The sequence below is a fragment of the Alligator mississippiensis genome, chromosome 4, assembly GCF_030867095.1.
Source record: "Alligator mississippiensis isolate rAllMis1 chromosome 4, rAllMis1, whole genome shotgun sequence".
Classification (NCBI taxonomy): domain Eukaryota; kingdom Metazoa; phylum Chordata; order Crocodylia; family Alligatoridae; genus Alligator; species Alligator mississippiensis.
The window spans coordinates 210,923,227-210,948,970 of NC_081827.1; the positions used below are offsets into that span (position 1 = coordinate 210,923,227).

The 25,744-nt window shown below is 42.1% G+C and overlaps 1 pseudogene; it reads left to right on the forward strand.

Annotated features, from left to right (window-relative positions):
* The window catches only part of LOC102577168 (dynein beta chain, ciliary-like), a 264,557-nt pseudogene that overhangs the window by 119,544 nt on the left and 119,269 nt on the right, over window positions 1–25,744 (forward strand).

Genomic DNA, 25,744 nt, shown 5'->3' on the forward strand with positions numbered 1-25,744 from the left:
ATGTAAAGCTTTCATAGTTTCATAGATGTTAGGGTTGGAAGAGACCTATTAAATCATTGAATCTGACTCCCTGCCCCGGGCAGGAAAGAGTGCTGGGGTCATAGAATCATAGAATTATAGAAGTAGGGTTGGAAGGGACCTTGTAGATCTTCAAGTCCGACCCCCTTCCTGGGCAGGAGGAAAATTGGGCTCAAATGACCCCAGCCAGGTAGGCATCGAGCCGCTTCTTAAAGACCCCCAGGGTAGGAGCCAGCACCACTTCCCTTGGAAGTTGGTTCCAGATCCTAGCCACCCTACTGTGAAGTAGTTCTTATGGATGTCTAATCTAAACCTACTCTCCAACAACTTGTGGCTGTTATTCCTTGTTATCCCAGGGGGCGCGAGGGGAAACAAGGTCTCCCCCAAACCCTTCTGGTCCCCCCTAGTGAGTTTATATACCAGGTCCCCCCTCAGCCTTCTCTTGTGAAGGCTGAACAGGTTCAGGTCCTGTAGCCTCTCATTGTAGGGTCTGCCCTGCTGACCCCGGATCATGCGGGTGGCCCTCCTCTGGACCCTCTCAATGTTGTCCACATCCCTCTTGAAGTGGGGTGCCCAGAACTGGACACAGTGCTCCAGCTGTGGCCTGACCAGTGTCATGTAGAGGGTGAGGATCACCTCCTTGGCCCTACTTGAGATGCACCTGTGGATACACATGATAGGGTCCGGTTAGCCCTGCCGACCGTGACCTCGCATTGTCGGTCCATGTTCATCTTGGAGTCAATGATGACTCCAAGATCCCTTTCTGCCTCCGTGCTCTCAAGAAGGGAGTTTCCCATCTTATAAGTGTGTTGCTGGTTACTACTGCCCAAGTGCAGCACCCTGCACTTGTCCGTATTGAAACGCATCCTGTTTTTGTTAGCCCACCCTTGCAACCTATCCAGGTCTTTCTGCAGTCTTTCCCTCCCTACTAGCATGCCCACCTCACCCCAAATTTTGGTATCGTCAGCAAATTTGAATAGGTTGCTTTTCACCCTGTCATCCAAATCGCGGATAAAGAAATTGAACAGTGTGAGCCCAAGTACCGAGCCCTGGGGGACTCCGCTGCCCACTTCCCCCAGGATGAATATGACCCGTCCACCACCACCCTCTGAGTACAACCCTTCAGCCAATTTGCAATCCATCTGACTGTGTAGGCATCAATGCCACATTCGCCTAGTTTTTTAATGAGGATGGGGTGGTCGACAGTGTCAAAGGCCTTCCTGACTTCCAGAAAGACTACATCCACGGTGACACCTGCATCCAATGCTTTTGTGACTTGATCGTAAAAGGCAATCAAGTTGGTCTGACATGACCTGCCCCTAATGAAACCGTGCTGGTTGCCCTTGAGCATCATCCCCGATGCCAGCCCATCACAGATGTGTTCCTTGATGATCTTCTCAAAGAGTTTCCCCAGGATTGAGGTAAGATGACCCCAGCCAGGTGTCTGTTCAATCTCCTTTTAAATACCTCCAAGGAAGGGGACAGCACCACCTCCCTTGGATGTGTATTCCATATTTTGGCAACCCTTGCTGTAAAGAACTTTTTCTGAATTTGGAAAAAATTCTTTATAGCAGGGATCGCTCCCCACCTGGCAGCACCCAGTGAGCACCAGGGCTTTTTTTTAAAGCACCAAAAGCTGGGCAGGCAGGGCAGCCATGGGAAGCTTGGGGGGTCAGGGGACTGGCAGGGGTCCCCCCATAGTCCCCTCCCCCAGCCTTCCCTCCCCTGCCCCTAGTACTTACGAGCTTGGAGTGGCTGCAGCTCCCTGCTGCAGCCACCAGGGACTGTCCGAATCATCAAAGCTCTCTGAATCTTTGCCTAAGATTTGGAGAACTTTGAATCAATTCGGACCTTTAAATTGGTCCCCCTGATTCAGATTCGGAGATTCGGCCACCGAATCGGGCCGAATCTCCTCCGAATCGAATCACCGCCTGAAGCTTTGCACAGCCCTACTGGTCAGACCTACAGCTTCTAACACTGCTTCTGCCTGGCCAAGCAGGGCTGGAGCGAGAGCAGAGCTGTAGGAGAAGCTAAGTGATGGTAGGATGTTAGGTACAGGGGACAGGCACAGAAGTAGGTACAGGGGAACAGGCATGGCAGGGAGGACAAAGATAGATTCATAGATTCATAGATGTTAGAGTCGGAAGGGACCTCAATAGATCATCGAGTCCGACCCCCTGCATAAGTAGGAAAGAGTGCTGGGTCTAGATGACCCCAGCTAGGTACTCATCTAACCTCCTCTTGAAAACCCCCAGGGTAGGGGAGAGCACCACCTCCCTTGGGAGCCCGTTCCAGACCTTGGCCACTCGAACTGTGAAGAAGTTCTTCCTAATGTCCAATCTAAATCTGCTCTCTGCTAGCTTGTGGCCATTGTTTCTTGTAACCCCTGGGGGCGCCTTGGTGAATAAATACTCACCAATTCCCTTCTGTGCCCCCGTGATGAACTTATAGGCAGCCACAAGGTCACCTCTCAACCTTCTCTTGCGGAGGCTGAAAAGATCCAGTTTCTCTAGTCTCTCCTTGTAGGGCTTGGTCTGCAGGCCCTTAACCATACGAGTGGCCCTTCTCTGGACCCTCTCCAGGTTATCCGCATCCTTCATGAAGTGTGGCGCCCAGAATTGCACGCAGTACTCCAACTGCGGTCTGACCAGCGCCTGATAGAGGGGAAGTATCACCTCCTTGGACCTATTCGTCATGCATCTGCTGATGCACGATAAAGTGCCATTGGCTTTTTTGATGGCTTCGTCACACTGCCGACTCATGTTCATCTTGAAGTCCACTAGGACTCCAAGATCCCTTTCCACCTCTGTGCCACCCAGCAGGTAATTCCCTAGGCTGTAGGTGTGCTGGACATTTTTCCTCCCTAGGTGCAGCACTTCACATTTCTCCTTGTTGAACTGTATCCTGTTGTTTTCTGCCCACTTGTCCAACCTGTCCAGGTCTGCCTGCAGCTGTTCCCTGCCCTCCGGCGTGTCCACATCTCCCCATAGCTTTGTGTCATCTGCAAACTTGGACAGAGTACATTTCACTCCCTCGTCCAAGTCACTGATGAAGACATTAAAGAGTATCGGTCCAAGGACCGACCCCTGCGGGACCCCACTGCCCACACCCTTCCAGGTCGAGACCGACCCATCCACCACGACTCTGTGTGCGACCCTCCAGCCAATTCGCCACCCACTGGACTGTGTAGTCATCTACGTCACAGCCTCTTAACTTGTTCACCAGTATGGGGTGGGATACCGTATCGAAGGCCTTCCTGAAGTCTAAGTATACGACATCCACCCCTCCTCCTGTGTCCAGGCGTTTCGTAACCTGGTCATAGAAAGAGACTAGATTGGTCAGGCATGATCTGCCTGCCACAAACCCGTGCTGGTTTCCCCTCAGCATAATTTGTCCTGCCGGGCTCTCACAAATGTAAGCCTTGATAATTTTTTCAAAGACTTTGCCAAGGATGGAGGTGAGACTGACTGGTCTATAGGTGCCTGGGTCCTCCTTCCTCCCCTTTTTGAAAATGGGGACCACGTTGGCCCTTTTCCAGTCCTCCAGGACCTGGCCCATGCGCCACGAGTGTTCGAATATTCCCGCCAGTGGCTCTGCAATGATGTCGGCCAGTGCCTTCAGCACCCTCCGATGGAGCTCATCCGGGCCTGCCGACTTAAAGGCATCCAGTTCTTCCAAGTGACTCTGCACCAACTCAGGGTCTACGCATGGCAGTCTGCTGCCTTGCTGCTGTCTCTCTACAACCCCAGTGAGAGACTTGTCATGTCCCTCACTTAGGAACACTAAGGCAAAGAACTCATTGAGGAGTTCAGCCTTGTCCCCCCTGTCCATCACCAATTGTTTCTGCCCATTTAGCAGGGGTCCTATTCCTCCCTGGGCCTTCCTTTTACTCCCTATATATCTAAAAACCAATTTCTTGTTGTCTTTTACTTGGGTTGCCATCCTCAGCTCCATGGTAGCCTTGGCCCGTCTAACTGCCTCCCTACAAGCACGAGCAGAGGAGGTATATTCGTCTTTGGTGATCTCTCCCTGTTTCCACTTTTTATGTGCTCCCCTTTTGTCCCTTAGGCTGTCCTGGATTTCTCTGGTCAGCCAGGGAAGCCTCCTGGCCCCTTTCCCTCTTTTGCCTCGCTCGGGGATCGTCTTGCTTTGTGCCCGAAGGATTGTTTCCTTAAGGCACAGCCACCCTTCTTGGGCTCCCATCCCTTCAAAACTCCTACTCTGCAGTGCGTCCTTGACTAGTCGCCTGAGTTCATTGAGATCAACTTTCCTAAAGTCTAGCACTTTCACCCTACTAGTTACCTTACCCACTCGACGTCTTGGCAGGCAAGAGGAGGGACAGGCAGCAAACAGGCTCAGGCAGAGGCACAGAGGAAGGAAAAGCGACATAGGGGGCTGGGGGCAAGCACCTGAGAGGTAGGGGGAAGTGGCTGGAGGGGTTGGCTGCAGTGGGGCAGGCACAGGCATGGCGGGGCAAGGTGTGGAGTTTAGCCCTTTGCTCCCTACCACTGTTTTCCCTGCTACAGCAGTGGGAGAAAGGGGGATAAATTTAAGACATCTTTAATAGGAGGGACTGAAAGCACCCTTCCCATGCATATATCTGAACATTCTTAATAGCTTTAATAGGGTGCTTTCAGGGGAGAGATAGGATCAGATCCCCTCGAGGTAATAGAGATCCAACTCTGGAGAAATCATGCATTTTTGCCCTAATGATTGAGATGCAAGTAAAAAGGCATATTGGTTTCTCTAGTAGTTTTGTGATTCTAGCCTTTTATTTCTTTTGCTGTTTTACAAATGCTAGAAAATGTAATGCTTTTTTTTCCTACATAAAATGTAATGTTTGGGGGTGTTTTTGCTTGTGGGGGGAGTTTTTGATTAAAACACAAATGTGTTATCAACCAGCAGCCAAACCGAAGAGACATTTTCATTTCACATATTCTACTACAAAGGATTTCAGCCCTCCAGTATAAAGTGAGAATGTCAGAGTTGACAGGCCTAGCATATGAAGCCACTTTTCCTTATAGGGGAAGAAAGCCAGTGATTTTCAGTCTGTTACCAGGTTGATAAGTAGGGTGATAGAGGGGAGGGCATAATACATATGAACTCATATTTGTGCACCCTTAGTTATGATTAACACACAGCACCAGGGGCTAATTGTTGCCGGATCTCTGCTCTGCCCTGGAGTTCGGATTTGAACACAGGTGTAGTCCTTGTTTTGGAGAAATTGACAGCTGGGATTTTTTTTCCTGCGTGGAAGATACTTTAAATCTACCAATATAATTTGGTGAAAGGAGGCCAAATTTGGGCTTGTCAACCTCGACATGTCCCTTAAAAGATTCCAGACGATAGAAATGGTGTGTGAGAGTGTTGTAACAAAGGAGAGGTTTTTCAGCTCTTTTGAGAGAGAGCTACATAATCAGACTTTCTTGTAGAAGCATTCAGTGTGAAGATCTGTCAATAGAAATCTCAAACTGTGAATATACAATTGAGCTTTATTATCCCTTTGTTATTTTGTAACTACATAGGTATGACAGACAGAAACTGATTTTAAAAGAAATTCACAATTGTCAGTATGTCACATGCATGAATCCCACTGCTGGAAGTTTTTCAGTAAATCAGTGTCTTCAGGTAGGTGCTTTAAGTGCCACATTTTAACAAAATGTTTTTCCTTCCAGTATCACTCAAGCTCTTTTAATTTAAGGAGAGTGAATGTCTATCTTTTTATTACAGCCTGGTACAGCAGTCACGTAGGGCTTGATCTTGCACATTGTAGGTGAGAAGTGACGCACTTAGCTCCAGGTAGAAGGTGCTGAGTGGGTTTGGGAACAAACGGAAACATGATCCTTCTTTAATGAGAGCAGCTTCCAGTTACCTCTGTCTAGGAGCCAAAATAAGATGTCAAGGCTAAGCATTCATTAGTATGATCAGAAACATGTTTAAAGTATATCAACTATCTTCTAGAGTTGTTGGTTGTAGCTGTTTTGGTCTAAGGACATTGGCAGACAAAGTTATTTGGGTAGCTATGATATCTTTTATTAGACCAACTAAATAGTTGGAAAAATTGTTCTTTGCAAGCTTTCAGGGACAAACACCCTTCTTCAGGCATAAGGGGAGAGGTTGTAGAGAGAGCCAGTGGGTAATGGTGAGAGAGAGAATCGAGAATGAATGGAGTTAGAAGGAAGCCTCTGCACAGCACAGATGAATTACAGACTGACGGCACATGATCCCTGACCTAGAGACCTGAACACAGCGACTTTAGATTAAAGGGTGGTGCTTGGGGAAACCTCCAGAGGTGGGAAGGGGACTGTATGTATTGAATGCATGTACTCCGGTGATTTTAGATTTTAAACTTCATTGCAGAACAAGGAAGGTGGGGTTTTTTTGTTTGTTTTTGTTTTTACCTCCCTGCCTGCCATCTGACACCTTCAGGGAAGGAATTCTACCTGATCAACACATCAAAGAGCTACTCAACACAGTTCACAAAGACACTCTCATGGACCCAGAGGGACAACCTTCCATCTTCAGCTTCCTCTGTGCAAAAATGAAGTTTATTTCCTACCTATGGGGACTTTTTACCATCTTGTACCATCTACACTTTTCCCAGAACCTGACGAAAGGACTTTGATCCTGAAAGCTTGCAGAAAAGGACAATTTTCTTGCATTTTCCAGTCGGTTAAATAAAAGGTATCATTTTGGAACCAAGAGTTCTAGTTTTTTGTATGTCCTTTACAACTCTCTCACACGTTATACCAGCAAACTCTCCCTATGATTGAAGAAGGGTGTTTGTGCCCAAAAGCATGCAAAGAACAATTTTTCCAACTATTTAGTTGGTCTAATCACAGATATCACATTAACCCAAAGACCCTTGTCAACTATCCTCTCAGGCTCTGCCCTTTCCCCCCTGTTGTGAATAAGAGAGAGAGAATGCAGAGAGGGCTTCAAAGATTTGCTTAGTGTGGCTACCTGTCTTCTGCCATCCGTTGCTGTGGCACTCCATGTAATATCAGTAGCGTTAGAGAGGTCCTGTTGACCTTCATGGTCTTTTGACATGTCTCCCTTTTCAGAGTAGGGGCTTAGAGTTGGGAGATTTTTCTTTCGGGCAAACCAAAAACTTTTAAGATTATTACTTTATTGGACATTGCATATTTGTTTTGTGATTATTTTGGGGTAAATGTTGGTTGGTAGGGGATTTATTGGGTCAATGTAGCTGTTGTATTGTGATAATCATTCTTACAGTGGAAACTTCTCTGTGTCAGGCCTAACCTTGCCTCTGGGAGGAGCCTCTACTTCCTCTTGTGCTGGAGCATAACTCTTGATATTCACCAGGATGGGATTTCATACTCAAAGCCTTTTTAAGGAAAGGGGAGAGGAAGAGATGGGGTGTGGTAACTTTGGGCTTTTTGAAAAAAATTAGTTTCTTTCTGAATTTAAACAAAATTGCCACATGGCCACATTTCCTTCAGAACCCAAGTTCTAAGACTGGGCCAGCTCTAGGTGAGCTACATCTGAAAAATTCTACTACAAATCCTTGTAATTTATCTGGACATTTCATGGCTACCAGGTAGTTATTAAAAAAGAGCATAATTATATTGATAAAAGAGCTATCATTGTATTCACAGTAGGATAAAGGGTCAATATAATGACCTTCCTCTGAATTTTAACAGCTCCTTCTCCCTTCCCCCGCACATTGTTCTGCTAAGATGAAGTTGGCTGCCTTAAGGCCTGAGATTTACCATTTTTAACACCGTTCAGTCCCTCAAATATCCTATCTCTATTAAATATACATAGATTAGCAGGCATTTTGGAGAGAAAACAGAGCTGCAAAGGAGTGTGCTGCCCTGAGGTCAGGCTCATTTGGTAGATTTAGTACTAACTTGATAGTAATTATGATCTCCATAGAGTGAAACAGGGAGTGAATAAGATATTTAACACCATGTGCTTTGGCTGTGAAAACCCTTTCAACTTCTGCTTTCACCCTGAAGAGTTCAATGTTATTAAAATATATATATGGTATATTTTAAAAGAAATAATTATCCTTTTCTCCACACATTTTTTTTCTTTCAGAGACATTTCTCTGTGTTTGCTGCCTACTTCCCAGGAATGGATGCTTTAAATACCACCTATAGCAGGATCATAAATACCTATTTCCAGTACTGGGGCTTCAGTTACCGTTTAGTGAAATCTGTCAGCAAGCTTATACAAGTTGCAATTTGTCTGCACCAGAAAATGACTCAGAATTTTCTGCCCACAGCTATTAGATTCTGTTATGTTTTTAATTTAAGAGATTTGACAAACGTATTCCAGGTAACACTATTTTTTCTGCTTAACTCTGTATAGGATAAGACTGATCAGCCCTTTTTCACTGTGTGCATTATAAATGTTTATGTAACTCTTATCTATTAAGGTCCATAGTCAACCTGAATATGGGAAATGCTGTCCCTTATAGCCCCATTAGCAACCAAAGAATTTCATGTACATGCTTCAGTGAGTCTCCTAAATGTTTTGCAATATGATTCTTTTATGTTAACACAAAACCCTTTGAAATATAATTCAAATATAATTCAATACAGGCCACAAATCTCTGTTTGTCCCATCCCCTGCCCCCATCCCCCTGTTTGTCCCATCCCCAGCAAGTACCCAGGCTGCCTGCACTTACTTTTGCTGTAGATACCTGACCCCTCTGCAGAGAAAATAAGCAGAGGCACCAGAGAACAGCAGGGAGAGGACGGGGTTGCTCAGTACTGCTGTCTTCTACTCAGTGCCCCATGCTACCTTGGGCTGGGTCAGACCTTTGTCAGCTAGATCAGGTCCACAAGTCATAGACTTCTGACTTCTGTTTATGAGGATATAGAAATACACTGTAGGACTTTGTCCTTGTTCTACAGACCTCTTGATCCCATTCAGACAGGCTTTTAACTCCTCATGAAGTCACAGAAGCTTAATTTTTTATTTTGTTATATTGCAATGTATCCCAGAGCTTGGTTAATAACAGACATATCCTTATTCATAGGTTTAGAATTTTACTCTTAAAGGTCTAAAAGTAGATATTAATTGAAGGGGTATGCAATGCGCACCACACTTTTGGCAGCTGTGACAACTGCTGCACAATGAAGAGAACAGACCTCCTCCAAAACAAATTTAAAATAATTATTATGGATGGTAGCACTGCTCAGTGGATCCGTGGGTATCTTTGTACTATAAACTGCAGTGTAACATCAAGATAGCTTTAAATGAAATAGCCAGATATTTGAAGCAGTATGACCCACATGAATCAATTTACCTGAAATGGGGTAGATAGGCCTGTGCTCAACTCTCACCAGGCTGCTTCTGGTACACATGCTAAATTTTAAAAAGCTAGCTGGAATATCACTACACTGCTCTGCAGTCTGCTACTCTGACAAAGCCCAGCATCTGAAAGCATGGAATCTTCATGCTGCATGGAGGATGCCAAAATACAGAAACAAGAAAAACAACACTTCTGTCCCCACAATCCTGCCCCACCCCCAAAATTTTTCTGCTTCTATGTCTTGTGTTTGTAACTGTGGTATATGGCTACAGGCTATGCTTGCTCTTCCTTGAGAGTTCAAGGAAAATATTCCTCTGCACTTATCTTGATGGTGAACTTCAAGAGGAATGATCTTACAACACTGAGCATGCCGTATAGTTCTCATCAGTGGCAGTGGAACATGCATCCTCTCAGGTCCTCTTGAAGGGATCTCAACACCTTGCAAGACCTGTGGCTCAGAAATTGAACAGCCAATTAACTCCCCCAAATTTGATGTTTATTCCAATTTTAGGCAGCCCTCTTATGTCTACAAAACTTTGCTGGTATTTTCAAAAGAACAGTGTTTTCCATGAGGTATGCAATGCTTTCTGCAATGGCATGGAAGCAGACAGAAAAAGGACCATGATAATATAGATTAATGGGAATGGAATAAATCCAGCATTTCAGAACTGACCAGAAAATGTTCAGTACTTGTTGATTCATTTAGAATCTTTTGAGTAAAAAATGGGAATGAGTTTGACAAGTAGGAAAAAGTATGCTCTTAATTTGCCACCAAATTAATTTATTCTTTTTATACTCTACTTACTCTGACTGGCTTTTAGCAGATTCAACTGCCTAGTTCTATTTAAGTGAGAACCTTTTTAGTAATGTTGGTCAAGTTTGAGAGTCTAGTAGCAGTATGAGGCAGCTAGGAAGTATGCAAAAAGCAGTTTAGGGAATCCATAGGAATGCAAGTGAGTTCAGAAATGTTGGAATCGGAATATTAATAAAAGGATAGTAAAAGCCATTGCAGTCAAAAGAGGCATTGTATACCCTATGCTGTTGATTGGGTACATCAGCAATTTCTGATTTTTTTTTATATTATGTCTGCAAGGCTATTTCACATTTGCAAAGCAGTCTGAAATATTCATATCTAGATAGGGCTCAGGGCTTACCCACGATCCCTGACAACTGTTTTTTCCTACATTTGTTTATATGCAAGGAGAGCTGGATGTCAGTTTTTAATATCTCAGGGTGCCTATACATGTGCATCAAGGCTACTCTGATGCACTGCAATTACAGTGTGTCAGACCAGACTCAATTAATCTAGTCTACTGGAGCATGGTAATTACCGTGCTCCAGCAGACTCCAGCGTCATGTGTATCAGTGCCCCATGCTGAAAAACGGTGGCAGGGGCACTTTAACTAAAGCTCACTTAACTGGGTCCAAAGGTCACTGCAGAAAGGAAACATCTTCCTATGATGATAAAAATTATCTCTGGATCCCTAATGGCTGCGGACACCGGGTGTAGAATTCTGAAATTAAATTAATTCTAAACCACTTGTTTATTACTGAAGATGTGGTTGCATAAACCCACTGGCCATGTCCAGTTGAGTGTGCACATGCGGGAAAGAAAAAATGTTCCCTGGAAAAAGTTCTGAATGGAGAAAATTAGACCCCTGGATATCCAGGGGTCTAAAAAGACCAAAGTTTAAAGAAGTGGAGCAGGGAACTGGAGACTGGAGGCTGGGTCCTCCAGGGAGATGCTCTGGCTGCCTTAGCCAGTACGTAAGCGATGTGGGGTGGGGGCTGGAGGAGGGGGAAGGAGACTATGGGGGGACGACCCCCATTGGCCCCGCCTGCTCCCCCAGCCCCCTGATTCCTGCAGTGCCTGGCCCCACCCCCACCAGCCCCCAAGCCCCCCCAACCCCTGGCCTGCCCATCCCCAGCCCCCCGAGGCCCCCATTCCCTTCCCCCCCACCCCAGCATGCTCATGTTAAAAAACAAACCAACAAAAACCCCTGACACTTACCGGCACCTCCAGCTGCCGTCAGGATCACTTGGGGCCCCACCCACACAGTGGGGGGCAGAGGGACAGCCCCAGTGGCCCCAGCCTGGGCCCTCCTGCCCTGTGTTGCCTGGGGGGCTCTGCCAGGAGGCCCCAGAGCCACCCCACCCCTACTCCTGGGGTAAGTAGAGGCTTTTTTTCTGGCTTTTTTTTTAAGTGCTGGTGCCTGCAGTTGGGGGGCAGCCATGGGGGCCCGGGGCTGCAAGTGGGGGGTGGGGCTGGGCAAGGCAGCCATTAGAGGGTCTGGGGGAGTGGGGGGGGGCTGCATGGGGCAGCCATTGGGGGGGCTGCAGCAGCTGGCAGGGGATAGGGCCAGATGGGGCAGCAATTGCGGGGTTAGGGTGGGGCATGTGGACCTTGTGCGGGGGTGGTAGCTCCTGTGGGGGCCATTTGGCTCCTGTTTGGGGGGCTGTAACCCCGGTGTGGCCATAGCCCCCCAACAGCCAGTGCTTTAACACTGTAGAGATATCAATAAAACATTGCCCAACTGATCACTGTCTCTCACTCTCTTTCTCTCTCTTTATAGTGGTCTTTTGTTTTAATTGTGGATTAAATTAAATTAAATTTAATTTGTTTTAAAACATGGATTTTTGGGTATTTTACAGAGTGATTTTGGAATTTTTTTTTATCAGGGATTTTTCAGCTTTCCAATAGGGAACACCAGAATTCCTGCTAGGGAGGCCAGTGACAGGACCCTGCCTGCTCAGAGCTGGCACCTTGGACCCATCTGGCTGTGGCTGACTTCCTGGACAAATGGGACCAGGAGGACCTGCTTTGACAGTTCAAAGCAGGCCACCACACCTGGAACATCTTCCGGGCGATAGTTGCCCAAGTGGCCAGGCAGGGGACACACATGGCAGTAGTGCTACACAGAGGCCAGCCCTGCAGCCACAGCCCACTGGCAGCTGACCCAGAGGGGCAGATGCCTCATCCGGGTCTGGCAGGTGCACAGCAGGTCACAGCCAGGCAGCAGCCCCCACTGCCAGAGTGCTGCAGTTGGTAGAGAGTGCAGGGAACTCTCAAGGCTGCTTCAGCAGTCCAGCTGGCACAAGGGTAGTATCCTCAGGTACCAATTGGCTGGGGCCCAGAAGCTCCTGAGAGCGAGTAGCCCTGAGCTACTTGCCAGGGCAGCTTTTTGTACAACTGGGGCCAGGACAGGGCAGCTTTTTATATTGCTGGGGACAGCACAGGTGCTGGCCCTGGGCTCTAGCACCCCCTGGCTGCAGATCCAGGAGGAGCCAGGCAGGGTTATTTTGCCCCAAATGGCACAATTTGCTTCCCAACAAAGTGCATGTCCAAGCACGAGCGCTGAGGCAAAAAGCCCTGGCTCAAATTTGCACCACTTCTATTTGAGCTGCTGCAAGCTCATGTATTTGCATGTGTGGACGTGCCCACTGAGTCATCACAGATCTATTATGTACGCTCAGGACGTATCAGGATAACACTAAGTTGTTAGCAATCCAAAGTTAATACATACTGCATTAGCACTTTGTGTTAGGGAAGTTTAGCTGCTGACACCTAGAGATTAATGACCTAATACATCTGGAAACAAATAGGTATTATGGATGAAATTCTAGCCTCATTGAAGTTAATGGGAGATTTGCCATTGACTTCACTGGATCCAGGAATTTATCCCATATATTGTAAACCGACAATGAACAGGCAGGAAAAATGGAGGATTGGAGGTAGAAGTGTTGGCCAATAAGCAACACCCAAAAGGAGCCAGTCAGACTGAATGATTAATCAGAAAAAATATATGTACAGTTCTGACATATTATTTATAAAGCCCTAAGGAGTACCATAATCTCTCAGTGTGTTAGCCAGTTGTGTCTGAGCTGAAGTGAGCATGGGTGAAAGAGAGAGAAACTTACAACCCAAAAATGGAATTCTTGAGTAAACATAATGGGGTATGGCAAAACATAGCTAAACTGAAGAGATGAGAAAAGCATGTCAGAGGCAAATAAAGTGGGAAGGATTATTTCAAGAAAAATGAAAATCATAGTAAATGGGAGGAGAAAAAGGATTCACTGTTCCTGGAGCAACCAAATAACTTCTACTGCTCTAACAAAAAGGCATTAATTGCCTATTAAACATGAATGTTGTGGACAAGAAATATTCATATGTTAGTGGCCCACCAATGCATCTAACTGAAAGGAATGTTTTAGTTGCTAATTAGAAGTTGAAAGTATAATGATTTTTTTAAAAGCTCAGCATTGTGAATCAAAATATTTTTTCAGGGAATGCTTTTTTGCATCTCCAGTGTGTGTGCGGTATCCCATTGAGTTGGCTCATTTATGGCTCCATGAATCATCCCGTGTCTACTCAGATAAGCTTATGGAAGAAAAGGATATTGAACGTTTTAACAAAGTTCTCATTGATACTGCAAAAAGATGCTTTGAGGTATGATTTTTAAATGAATTATCTCTGAATAATATGTGTGGGTGCATCTGCTCTGTTTTATGCCAGATTGCCTCCCATTTATCCAAAGTTTAGGGTAATAAAATGGATTTCATGATTTAAATAGGAAGAGCACACCTGACAGCTGTATGGATTATTGTGTAAAAAGTTCTTTTTTACTACTTCTATGCATTCACGTGACTAAACTGACATAATTTGAGTATTAGCAGTATTAATGCACTATAGATTACTTGGGAAATGTAGCTGTTCCAATTTCATATTTACCTTTGGTTCTGATTGGTTGTTCATGTGCTACAATGTCATGGTGCAGGCTAAAATGAAGATCATTAGGAACCAATGGGAGCATTCAGTAGATGAACAGGTGCTGTAAAAAGCTAATAGTAAAACTGTATTACATGATGTATGTAATGGAATTTATACAGAATTTATAACTATAGATCAAAATCTCATATGTTTTACTAGCAGCCTCCATGAACTGACACAGCTGTATTAATACATTTCTTTCTGGAGAAGTTACAGCAAGGCAAAACTGTTATCACAATTGCATTCATTGGGCCCCTGTTTGGCAGTTACAGCAGAGAAGACAAAGACCAAATGGCCATGAAAACTAAACTGTTAGAAGTTAGCATTGTGATGCCCTGATAGTCATGATGGGGAAATTTAAAATGCCACTGCCCACATGGCATCTTTTGTGTTTGTAAATAAAAGATTTCAGCTTTTCGGGATGTAACAGCTTCCAGATGCACTAAAAATTAATTCAAAAAATTAAAATTAGGAAAAATGTGTTAAAGGGTTAATACGCTGGATGAACGCTTGTTTATATCTCTATATTGTTACCATCAGGGTGTTGATGAGCACGTATTTATCCATAAGCCACTAATTTACTGCCACTTTGCCCATGGTGTTGGAGAACCTCGTTACTTTCCAGCATCTGATTGGGAGAAGCTGACCAGAATTTTAACAGATTCATTAGAGCACTACAATGAGCTTCATGCTGCAATGAATCTTGTTCTTTTTGAGGATGCTATACAGCACATGTAAGTTTCCTTACTTTCAGTGGGTATAATGTGTGCTCTAGCAAAGATAATCATTGAAGTGCAAATTCATTTAAGGGTGACCTGCAAGGGTATTAAAAATAACCTCATTCAGCTTTAGAGCTATGTTCCAAGTGCCCCAAATGACCAGGCTAAGCCAAGCATTTAACACAGTTTTAATACAAAATGTTCTGATTTTTACTTCAACGGTTCCAAGTCTGGACCCAGTGTGAATTATTGGCTTCTTCTCAATGTGACCCACTGCCATGCTGGTCATGTCAAATCCACTTCAGAGCCCTGAAGCGAACTGTAGCTTGACCCAACAGGGCATTTTAAGATTCATTATAATAATGTTACATTGGTTTCAACATTTTACATTTTTACACAAGTATGAAAGCATATCTTTAAAAAAAGCATTAAAAATCTGCACAGTACTCCAAAAAAAGGACTTGTGTGGTGCATGTGACAGCACTAGTTTAAAACACAAGCTAATGTGTCTAGACTTTTCAAGGAAAAGAAAATTAAAAAGTGCATGTGTATGGTATTTTGGGGGGGATAGGGGAGAAGGGGAGAAGGGAAGAAGGATAGAAAAGAGTAAGATTTACTTTTAAATGTGGACTTACTGAGATATCTGCATGTTTTTACACAGATTTGTTTTTGAAGGGAAAACACATTTTGCATGTCATTTTTGGAACAAACATAATATCTTGCAGAGAGGAAGCCAAATTCAGCTTTAGTTGGGCTCCATTGTCTTCTGCTATATTAAATTAAATCAATTCTTTATTATATTTATTTTAGCCCCCAAATAAGGGCAAGCTGCTGGGCTTTTCAGCCCCAAGCAGCACTGCAAGTGCATGCAGGTGTTCAAGAGATTGGGTAAACCAAAACTTCATCTAAGTTAGTGCACCTATTCAAGTGAACTAACTTAGATTGTGCTTGCCATTTTTTGCCCAATTTAAGCCCTCTGAATGCCTGCATGATTTGGCATTTAGATCAACCTAACCTTGGTTAGATCAATCTAAACGTAATGGCTGTATGTACTGTAGTCTAAGTTGATAACATTCATTGGCATAGTGGAGTCTGACACAGTAAAAAGGCAAAGATACACGTACTATTTTGGGGAATGTCATTAGATTTTTCAACACTGAACTAGAAATGCAAGTAACTGGTATGGAATTCCCAAAATATGTATACAGTATTCTTCCAATGGGACCCAGAGCAGAAAGCAAATTAGGTCTTCATCTTGTTTGGATTGTTGTTAATCAAGAAAAAGTGTACTTTATTACTCTGATAGGAAGCAGTGCATGTAGAGATTGAACTGAGCCTGAGGCCAGATGTCAGGTAATCCAAGATAGCATAAGTTCCTAGTGATACTTCTCTGTTAATAGAGTAGAACCTCATCAGTTATAATAGCTAAAAGAACTCCATATTATGTTCGAATGGTATGCTGTGAAGTTCAGACAGAGAATAATCCTTCCACTGTTGTATATCGTTTGGATTGCAATAATAATTTTAAATGACATTGCTGTTTAAATGACATTTCATCTAACATTTTAAGGTCATACATTGCAGGAAAAGGGAATTGGGACAGTGAAACCCTTTTTATAGCCATTCATCCAACATCAGGAGTGACCACAAGTTATTGTCATCTGTTGGCTATATTTGAAGGTGGCTTCACTGCAGTTTCTGGTATGTTGTGTAGAAAAAAATTATCACTAGCTGTAATCAGCAGCTGCAGAGGAGAAGCCAGAGACTAAATAATCATAAACAGAGACAAGAGTGCCTTGTCACCCTTTGAGGTATTCTTTCCAGCATGATGGTAAGGCTTTGTGGTGATGTTACAGATGATAACATTACACATTCTATTTGTGAATTAAAAAAAGATTTGCTTAGCATGGGTTATTCACAAGGGTTATGTTTTTTAAGAAAAATGAGTAGAGAGGTCTCAAGCCAAAGCAAAAACTCAAATTTAACCCCAATCTCAGTGTCAGGATGATACGAATTTGCAGTTTGGACCAATCTCTGAAAACTATGCTCATGTTTTTTATCCCATTATTTCTGATAGATTCAGTATTGTGGAAATATCTGTTACCAATAAAAATAAAACATATTATATACAATTTAATCTTGTTTTTGTAGCTTGTTTTTGTTGCATCAGCTGCATTCTTGAGGCCCCATACAGCAATACTCTCTTAATTGGAGTTGGAGGTAGTGGTAAGCAAAGTTTATGTAATTTAGGAGCCTTTCTCAGTTCACTGGAAGTTTATCAAATAACTCTTCATAAAGGATATGCTATTTGTGATCTCAAGGTAAGAATTTCAGTTGCATTGACATTCTATTTTTATTTCCTAGTAGTTCATAGTACCAGAGTTTGCATGTGCACACATGATTGTGCAGGTGTATAGTGGGATTACCGTAGTTCTCAGGGATTACCATAATTCTCAGTGCCTGACTGTAGGTTTTGTTTCTCCCCAGCATCATGCCAAATCTATAAATTGTGAGTCCTACATAATATTTTCTGTATTGAATGTTTCCTCATTATACCAGTGTAAGTATCTGGTAGCCAGTCAAGTTAGTTTTCTGACTGCTTTGCACTGTAAAACTATTGCTGTTTATTTCTTAATTTGAATTTTTCTTCATTCCCTTTCTTGTCCTTTGTCACACTATTTCTGCTATGGAAATGCATTTAATTTTGAGGTGAACTTTAAGTTCACAGTGATTGGAAGGGTAAGAAATTTGGCAAACTGAGTTTCAGTTTATCTCAGTAAATTCACCAATGTACACATAATATCTATGACCAGCTTTTATTTGTGAGCTAAATATGAAGCTGTTCATACTGTAATCCCTTGACTAACAGCCAAATTCACTAACTAGATGTCTGTGGAATTGCATTATGAGGAATTCAGCCTCAAGAATGTAATATTTCATACCTTCAAATAGAGTAAATATTTGAAGATATGACATCCCTCTATGTTAGGCATTGCTTTTCATATCTTCACATATATATTTCATTTAGTCTCTAGAATGTAGGAGTTTATTGAAAGTAAAGGGAGATTTACCCCAACATGGATGACGTATTAAAAGATAAAAAGTACAACCTTTAAATGGTCAATAAAAATGTAATGTTAATAATTTCCTAAATGCCTATAGAAATACATGTAGAAGGGCTCCAAAGAAGGCTTCCAGTTATTAAGAATATGTCCATAATTATAAAAACTAGAATAAATATTTTACATTTATTGTTCAGGATAAAATATAGTAAGCAATGAAAGAACATTATCTCGTTGAGTCCAGAGATCAGAAACTCAAACTGGAGAAGAAGGATTTGTTACTGTTCTCCTCAGCAAAGCCCTGGGATTAAGAAAGATATTACTGTCTCTCAGAGGGAGAGGGTACATGTGGTGTTATCTTTGAATACCTCATCTGTTTTGTCTTTTACTTCTATATTCTATGAGCCAGATTAGCTTCTGAGATACACTCATGGTTCTTCCATTGGCTCATTTTCATCTGAAAATCAGTCGGTAAAGAATTGAAACCCCCTCCCCACATCCCCCAAACAAGTTTTCATGAGGAAATGCAGAGTCATTGAGCCCAAAACATTTGCCAGAATTGTGTTAGTTATGAGGAATTTCCAATGAAACACAAGCCATAGTTCCCAGGAATGGCAGGCCCCTTCCTATGGAACGGAGAGCTCTTGTGCTTTCTGGGCTCCTGCAGTTTGGGGTTTTTTTGTTTTTGTTTTTTTAATTTTCAAAACATTTCTGTATTTGCAAAGGAAAAAATGCATAGGGTTTTCTACTCCTTGGGAAGTCTCCAAGTGAATACTTTTCATTCCAAATAAAAAAAAAATCTTTTCCAAAATGGTAGAATTTTCACTGGAATGGACCTTCCAACCTTTCAGCTTCGAGAGTACAAAGCAATGCCTAACATAGAGGACTACTGTTGGGTTTGAACTACCGAGTTCAGATTTGAGTTTTTCCAGGGTTTGGTCAGGTAGGTAGAGGTGTTGGTTCAGGAGAACTTTGGTTTTCACTCACTTCTGTTTATTTTTACAACTCCCTTACATATTTTACGAATCTTTATATTTCTTTTGGGAGACCCAGGGAAGACTTTTAAGCAGTGGTCTTCATGGCAGACAGCACTTTTCATTGAGAGCCCAGGGGCATTTAAGCAGCATTAAAAAGACAAGACCCAGAGGCATAACTGGGCGGTTCTGTGCCCTAGATGGTGGTAGCATACAGGGCAGCAGGTGGCAGTGGCTGTGAATGGGCCAGTAGTCATGGTGGTTGTCATTTTTGGTCTCACCCCTTACTGTCCTTAGTTATGCTACTGACAAAACTGATGGTTTTTTCTCTGAAAATGTGAGATGCCGATTGTCCCTTGGCACTACCAAAATGGTAACAAAGAAGTGAATATCCACATATGTAAAACCTTGAAGTTTCAAAATTCATGCTTTTCATTCCAATACAGAAAGAAAATCTTTACAAAAGGGTAGAATTGCTATCATTATCTTCATGTGAAAAATGAGACTTTAGTACAAAAACATCTTGACAGTATTTACAAACTAGAACTTATTGCTAGGAAAAAAAATTCTGTACCTCAAAAATACAGATGAACAGCAGGGCACAGAACTGCCAAGTTATGGCTAGGTTTTGTCTTTGAAATGTGCTTAGATGTCCCTGGGATCTCAGCAAGTAAATTTACACTATGTGATATGCGAGAGAGACTTTGAGAATTACTGGAGCTTCAAAATTTCCTGTAGCCTGAAACAAACATTTTTGATCAATACAGCTGCTCTGTCATGCTTGCCTTATACCACCTATTAAAAGTGTCCCATGTAATGGTTTCTGTACAATCTATAGAATTGCAGGTTATGCAAGTGCACATTTATGACATGTGGCCCATGAGATACCACTGAAATCAATGGAGCACCAAGTGGGTGCATCCCTGCACCTCTGTGGTTCTTAGGGCAAGATTAAGTATTTGCTGAATGATGCTACCCTACAGCATGTTTATCTACCCTGCTTTGATTTGTGTGCTTCAGTTTAGAATTGCACACGTTAAAATATTTGGTGGTTTCAGAAAACACTTAGAGATCTTAAGTATATTATTTGTCTCGGAAAAAGTATTACAAAACAGTCTGCCTGATTTGCCCCTATTTCATGAACATCCCATTGGCCCCAGAGAGGTGGGTCCCGGAGTTCATAATGGCTTGGTACAGTACAGTCATGTTACACGTGCATTTAACTTGCGCGAATTCAACTTTACGCGGGGTGGGAGGGGGGGCGGGGCTTCAGTTTGCTTCAGTTTGCAGCAGTGGCAGGAGGTTTTGGCAGCGTGGTGGGGGCCGGGCAGCACGCAGCCATCCCCCCCACCACCCCGTGCTGTGCCGCTGCCATCGGCCGCACAGCTCCAAGCACGGCTCCGCGGTGGCAGCGAGAGGTTTTGGAGGCAGAGGCAGTCACCGCTAGCCAGCGATTTGACTGTGCAATTTTTGCCTTATGCGCTCACCTCAGAAACTAACCCCTGCTTAAGATGCGACACCCCTGTAGTTTGCTTTGATTCATGATCTACATAACAGCACAGTTCACTTTTCATAAAAACTCAAACCCTCAAGTTTACTTTTATTTTTATAAACTGGTTAAAATATGTCTTGCTGATATTGATGCTGCTTTTATTCACTACTCATTTTTGCCCGCAAAAATTATTTTTCCACTGCTTTTCTTTTACCAGACATATTCGTTGTACCCCCTCCAGAATTCTTGTATTTTACTGGAAAACTAAATAGTGACAGAAGACATTCGTAATGGAAACTAGTTAAACAGGTATACAGGGAACAAAAAGTATGGCTTTATGGTGTAATCAGCAAGCTGATCCAAGAGCAAGTAGCTTACTTACTTTTTGGGTAGTCTTTTCAGTCTTCCTTTGTAACAATGACTACATCTTCAAATTGTTAATTATGTACTGCCCCCTATGGATTTGCGTTTTGCTTGTGGTAGCCTGCTTACAGGTCCCAGGGGATCTATTTATCAACATTACATTCTGGATTTCTGATATGGAGTGCTTACTTCTCTCCTCTTCACCTTTTTCTGACCTTGTTAGGAACTTAGAATACCTCTTACTCCAAATAGCATTCATATTTTATTGGTTTTAAATGTCCTCCTGTTTAATATTCTTATTCAGACTGTCAGTACTTTACCTGTCTTGTTGTGTGTTAGCAGTCAGAGTACTGAATGTATGTACTGTGTGTATAGGGGTGTCTCTGTGTGTGAGAATGGATGGAGGAATGGTTACTAGGTATAATTTCCTTCACATTTTTTACTTTCTTCTTTTTGATGTTTCTAAGAGATTGTTTGTTTCAGTGTTGAAATAGATAATATTCAGATCAGGTAAATGACCTATATTATTTATTTCTTCAGAGTGAAAGATTTATTTCCATGCTTTATTTGAAAGTTGGAGTGAAGAACATTGGCACTGTGTTTTTTCATACAGATGCTCAGATATTTGATGAGCGTTTTCCTGTTTTAATTAATGACATGCTGGCATCAGGTAAATAAGAATAATAACAATAACAATGATAAAAAATAATCCTTTTGCACTATGTTCATATACCATAGACTTAGAAGATCACAGAATAAGTCTTTATAGATTTAAAAAAAGAACTTTAACAAATATATTCATGATCCAAAACAGTTCAGAAATATAAGATCTTAAAATGAGTAAAGGGCAGCAGGTTTTGAATAAGCTTCATCAGCAGAGGGGAGAGGTCAGCTGTGAAGATTAGTTATAGGAGCTATTAAGTCACCTTTGTGACACCAGTAGAACAAGCTGCTTAACATAATCATGTGCAATCAGTAAAAATGCTGTTTATCACAAAACGTTTTTCCATTTTAATATTTGGTATTGTTAGGGAAAATGGTGTAATATAAGGCCACACACATTTCACCAGTACAGATTGTCAGCATTAATGATTTGTGGTACTTTCCATGACATCTTTCAAAGTAAAAAATTGTTGGGAGATACCTCTCCAAACCTATTTTCACTGAAGTAGTTAAAGACTTGCATAGAAGCTGATGCTTACTCTTTATATTGTAGTTATCCACACTTGCAAGCAGTAAAATGTTTAATGATCCTGTATCAAGTATGCTAACCTACAGTCTTGTATTATGCACCTGTGTTTGGGTTTGTTTGTCCTTCTTAACAACTTGATACCAACCATCTCTTTGAACAGATCTCACTGAATGCTAAGGACCCACAAAAGGGTGTGACAGGGTTGTGAAATAAAATTAGCTGAGATTTACAATGTCTTGCATATATTTTCTCATTCATTAAGCAGACAAGTGTATCTGTGCTACTGTTTTTTCATGAGTTTATACGAATAGTCTGAAGAAGCAGTGTCTGAATCTGCAGTGGTTGTCTGCTGGGATTTTGAATTTGGGCTTCACAGAGTATAGGGTTTATATTGTGCTTTGCCAGTAGTGAATCTCACCAGCCTTACCCATAAGGTTTTGATGTCTTACAAGTCCAGCTTCTATTTTTTTCTTGTGAATTTCCTTTGTCAAGAGCCAAAGTCTTGTGGCCCAAACCACATACAAATCAGATTAGGAAAATGTCTCTCTTCTGGTTTTGACTTAGAATTTTAAACGGATTGAGGCTAGATTTCTCAGTGGAAATGCCTGGATGCTTACCCTTCAGGAAATCTTTGAAATCCACAAAATTTGGTCAGAGATGTGAGGAGAAAGGATCTATGACCCTGGTCTGAGCATATCTCAGCTATATACAGGAAGGACCTCAGCAGAAAAGCAAACATTTATAGTGTGACAAATATACCACTCCAAAATATCAGAAGTTAGAAATGCAAGGGCAGATATATTGTTGTGTTTTTCCAGTTTTATGTCGGCATTGATTTCAGCAGAATGATGTCGGTTTAAATCTGGAATACAGTTGTGGACCAAGTCTTTAAAAAAATAATATTCTTATATATAATTTGTACCTGTGGTTATATTTTTTTAGCACAGAGACAGTGTTGCCTAGCATTGCCTTCTACATTTCTAGAATGTCAAACATAGGTGTATTTCAAACCAAGATATGTTAAAGTAAAAGTTAAACAAAATTAAACCTTTGAAACCTAAGCAAATATAGGATACATTTCAATCTTTTACCCCTAACTCTGTCCCATTCCAGAGAGAAAATACAATAGCAGAGTGCCCTGTTCTAAGCAAACATGAGGAATGGTTAAATAAATATGTCATTTCATGTGGTGGTGATGGGCCCCATCCATGTATCTTTGTGCTCAAACTGCCGTTCCCTTCGTTGGTGAATACAGCTGTTCCAAACAGCATTTATTTTATAGCGGGTTACCATGACTTGCACTAAAATATGAAGACGAGCATCTGTATTCAAAAGGATCATGGACTCCTTGTTTGTGCTGTTTGTGTTGTCCAATGAGAGGAGCAGAAGAGTTGTTAATGCTGACACATCAGCTTGATTAAAGATATGCTGTAGATTCAACTTTTAACCCAATTAACTTTGCAAATATTTCTTGCTCAAAAAAACCGTGGGTTTTGGGCACTAGCTCAGATAAATCCAAAGTCACTGATGTTAGTATGGGAGAATCAGAACCACATTTAAGTCCCAAGTGTACACAAACGAGAAGGAAGTTCCAAGATTTCTTAAGGGAAGATGTATTTTAGGATCCCTCTTGGTCAGACAACCTCAGATTTGATTTATTAATTGTATCAAAGATATGCAGGAAATACAGCTAATTTAAAGATCATTGGAGTCAGCCTATGAGCCTGAACAGGAAGCTTGTCTCCATGTTAACTACAGTAGTGCTGCTGACCTACTGTAACACAAGCTGGGACTATAACTATGGAGTTGGAGGAGATTTCAGCTCCAAGATTCCATCATCTAGGCCAAAGGTATCAAACTCACATGAGTTGTTGGGCCAGATTCAGATTGTCGGGCTTCTCATGGGTCAGATGACCCATGTTTGGATCCAGTCCATGGGGCCATGGCTGCCAGAGCCTCTATGATAGCACAGCCCTCCCCTCCACCTATCCCCCTCCATTAATGTGGCCAAAGACAAGATGGATAGAAAGAGATTGGCCAGTTCTGGTATACTACCTATCTCTGAGAAGTGTTCTTAAATCCTCTGTAACAAATCCTTGTTTACCAGGAAAATGTTCAACCATGTCAGGAAATTATCTGTGACAAATAAGCACTTTCCTCCCCCTTTCCCAATTTGCGTTGGTTTGAGGGGGAGAGGAAAAATGGCACAGATGCATTCAGTATTGTACAAAGAGTATATATGGGCATTTTAATCGCTGATATTTCACTATTTTCTGATGCTAATGTAAGATATGTTGGTTTTGCATTTATAATTAAGATGAACAGATGGTGAAGACTTTGTTTAAAGTAGTACTGTACATCCATTAAAATAATCTCTGCTGACAGTGATTCTTCACTATAACAGGAATTTAATTGCATGTATAACACATATACATTAGAAAGAACTCAGTCTTTAGCCATTTGCTCTATTAGGACAATAGTAAGACAGACTTCACCAGAATAGGATTTGTACTAGAGGCTCCACAGAATAACAGATGTAGCTCTGCAGACTGTATTGAACTGCATTAATTAATGAACACTTTATGAAGATAAAAGAGAAAGCGATTTGTTAAAATATGGGATTTTTTAAAAATCATTTTTTTCAAAAGGGAGCAGAGATTCAGGAACCTGTCAATAAATATTTTTCATGGGTCTAATTCTGATGTTACTTATACTGTTTCTGCTGTGGAATGATGTCATCATATTTTTTAGTTTAGCTTTTTTTAAGCTCCAGTCCAACAAGTTACTTAAGCAAGTGTCTATTTTAAGCACATGTATATCAGTGAGACCACATGTATGCTTAAAGTTAGACATGTTCTTAAGTACTTTACTGCATCAGGGCCTTAAACTGGTATAAGTAGGAACAGAAAAAAAGCCCTTTGTCTGTATGCTTATGCTATAATGTGGAAGCTTATAAAACATGGCATCTGGCAGTTCATTATTAATATGGATTATGTAATAATCACATTTTGTGCTTCTCATTTGAGGCTTGGTGCTTCATAAACTTCAGTTAGTAAATAGAGATTCACAATGCCCATTTCAAGTTGGTACCTATTGCTTATGGGTGTGGACACACAAATGCTTGGAGCCCTTTCAAAAGGAGAAAAGGAAGCAGCTGGTACTTTCTAATTGTTACATGTGAAGAAGCTGAAAATGATTCATACACAGCAAACCTGCTCCAACTTTAACCCTCCCTCATACATGGTTAAAGTTGGAGAGGGTTTGCTACATTTGAAAGGCTCCAAGGCTAAAAAGAGACCAGCTGGTTTAATCCAGGGCTGATTATCCCAAATTTAACTTGCATTAAAACAGACCAGGGCTATTATTTTATACATGCATCTTGAATGGCAATTAGCTCAAATTAGCCTTTGCCCCCCAACCCCCATCCCCCACATCTGTTTTTAGCTCAAGTGTTTGCCCAAGGCATGTGTCCACATGCAAAAGTAATGCACCATGGCAAATAGTGGGCTCCTATACTCATGCAGGGAGCTGGCTCCAATGTGCTGGAAATCCAGTGTGTCGGAGCAGATTTGATTTAATCACAGAAGGCTCTGGCAAGATGTATATTAGCATCCCTGTGCCAAAACATGGCGGTGGAGCACGTTGAACTAAAGCTTGTTTGAAGAGCTTTAGTTCAAAATGCCCCGCCACCATTTTTCAGCATGGGGGAAGCTGGTCCACATGACACTTGGGCACTAGTAATTAAAACCGCTTGCTAATCAAAGCGCCTCCCCCACACCCCTGCAGCTCCCTGAGCATGTGTAAAAATGCCCAGAGAGATTATAACATAATTCTAACTCTGTTTTTGTTTTTTCCTCTCTAATCCTCACC